This window comes from Echinops telfairi, unplaced genomic scaffold (genome assembly GCF_000313985.2).
Source record: "Echinops telfairi isolate 266 unplaced genomic scaffold, ASM31398v2 ScPeMD7_5592;HRSCAF=6446, whole genome shotgun sequence".
NCBI lineage: Eukaryota > Metazoa > Chordata > Mammalia > Afrosoricida > Tenrecidae > Echinops > Echinops telfairi.
Genome location: NW_022109491.1, coordinates 52165918 through 52168773, shown reverse-complemented (window position 1 = coordinate 52168773; position 2856 = coordinate 52165918).

The window sequence follows — 2856 nt, the reverse complement described above, 5'->3', positions numbered from 1 at the left end:
TTCAGACTCAATCTAGCTATCTTTTGAACTTATGGAACTATAATTACATTATTTTAGATTTTTCACACTCCAGTATGTTTTGAAATCTCCTTTCTGTATTGCTGCCTTTTTTTTTAAATCTCAATCTAGATATTTGTTTTTGACTGGTGTTCTTCTGTTCTTTCATTTCAAATCTAATACCAGTGCACATACTAAATTCTTAACTTAAAATATTGGATTTTTTCAGTTCTAGATTTTACATTTTATTTTTTCACTTATATTTATCATAACTTCTTATTTTCAAATAGTTTAAGATGAACAAGAAATTGTAAAACCAATACAGTATTTCCATTGAATATAATAATACCTTATGTAATCAAAGTGCATTCTCAAATCAGGGAATGATGTTGGTACAATAGCATTTTCTATTTAAAAGTATATCTTATTCAAATTATATGTATGTGTGCTTATTCAAATAAAATATATATTATATATTTCATATGTGGTGTATAGTTCTGTGAAATTTTATTTGATCTTATTTGGGTAACCATCACACCATTTTATTTTTTAAATAAATTCCAATTATCTGTTTAAATTATATTGTGTCCCTCTTCACACCTGTTTTTTAATAAACATTTTTAAATGTTGATATTTAATATGTAAAGGTGATTTGACTACTTACAAGTCCCACCCCTCACTTCTTGGTTTCACTTATCTATTTTTTTTCTTCTTAGTTTCACTCCTGTTTCTGGACACTTTTTAATTGACTGTATGACTTTCAGAGGAATAAGTAGTAGTGGCTCTAAATGACATTATATTCCTTTAAAACATTTACACTTTCGTCTGCTAGGCAGAGCGTGTGAGATGGCATCCTTACATAATCACTTTCCCTGATTCGTAGCTCAGCTCTGCTTGCCCTTCAGTGGTCCCATCCAAAAGTCTGAGCTTCTCCCCAAGTGTCCTACAGATCGTGAGTCTGAACTTTAAGTCTTGTCTTCCTGATTTGATGACCATGGAAGTCTGAGATCTGTTATTCAAAGGCTTTCCACTGTCTCCTGTCTCTGAAATCTCAGATTTTAACAAATAAATGCCTTAGCAACAAACTAATGAATTCCCAAGCCTCATCTCTGACCAGGTTCCTGCCTCCTAAAGTCTCTGATTTTTGTCTCCTTAGCCCTAGAAAGTTGCCAAAATTATTTTTCTTAATGTTTATTAGTAGTGACCATCTGTGGGAGATCTTCATCTGAATTCTCATGCCTTATTTTAGACCTTGAAATCAGTATATATCCCAAGTGACATATCCACTTGGGGAGGTGTTGGATCTTCCATAGTAGCTCTTTCTACACCTTTCATGTCTTTAGATTTCATTTTTAAGTTGGCACCTTTAATTGTTCTTAGAGAGAACTCAGGTCTCCTATGGCTTGATATATCATAATCAGAATCTGTACATTCAGAATTCTCTAGAAATATGTAAGGGTTGGGGAGAGAAATACAAACAACACAGGACAGGCAAATAGAAAATAAAATCTTATTTTGTATTTTATAAGGATTAGAACTGTTATGGATGTAAATAGGGTGATATGGGAAGGCTGGGGTAGCAAACTACATCTTGCATGTATCTGAGGACTTATCAAGTGCTTATGCCTATTTATTTTAAGTTTCTATGAAGAAAAGCCCTCATACTCCCATTTTACAGATGAGAACAGCCTAGTCTTTAGGGCCCAGTTGTTCCTGACTCAGTAGCAGGCAAAGCAAGCTGGGGGTGGGGGTGGGGGTGGGAGAATCTCAGGTAATGAGTTAGTTGGCACCAAAACATCAGATAATACACATTTCCACACAAAGTTCCCTCACTAATCCAAATCAGAAAAGAGAGGGAAAAAAAATCTGTCCAGACGTTGCCGTTACACACATTTAGTGTCTGCTAGGAGAGAGGCCACGGGAGGGCACTTTGGTAAATGGAGCTTCCTTGGTCTGCCTTATGTAATTGAGGAAACCATCTATTCTGAAGCTTGCTCGGCTGCCATAATTCAAGGTCTCCCTAATTTAGATGGGTTAGGGACGCTCGGCCCTGGAAATAAGCTTTCCCCACCATTGCACCTCACCCCGCGCCAGCCCTACATCATTTCCAAAGCATTAAGCAGCATGCAACTGGAGAATCCTGCCTCTTGGTGGCATCCATAACATCTAACCTCATTTAGAAGACGCTGCAAGGGTAAAAGGCCACTTTTTTCATCAGGGACATAAACAATTTGGAGATTGAAATGAAGTTAAAGCCCCTTTTTTCCCTAAACAAATGTTCAGGTCTCATAGAGTGAATTATGGCCCTCCTCCCCCAAATAAACATCAACTTGGCTGGGCCATGCTTCTCAGTGGTTTGGTAGTTATGTAATTTTGGCAGTTACGTAATGATCCCTCATGATATTATCTGATATGGTAAACCAATAAGAGGATTAAGAGATGCAATGACCAGCTACCAAAAGACATAGCGTCTGGGGTCTTAAAGGCGTGAATATACAAGCAGCCATCTAGCTGAGAAGCAAGTAAGCCCGCAGGGAAGAAGTACACCAACCTGTGTGATCATAAGATGTCTATGGGATCAGGGATCAGGCATCAAAAAGCCAGAACAACAACAAAATCATATCAATGTGAATGAGGAGGAGGGCAGAGAGGAAACTCAAAGCCCATCTGTAGGCAATTGGACATCCCCTTACAGAAGGGTCACAGGAAGCCATGAACCAGTCAGGGAGCAGTGTAGCACCAATGAAACATCCACCTTTCCTCCAGTTCTTTAATGCTTCCCACCAACACCCGCCCCCCCCACTATCACAACCCCAATTCTATCTTACAAATCTTGCTAGACCAGAGCATATACATGGG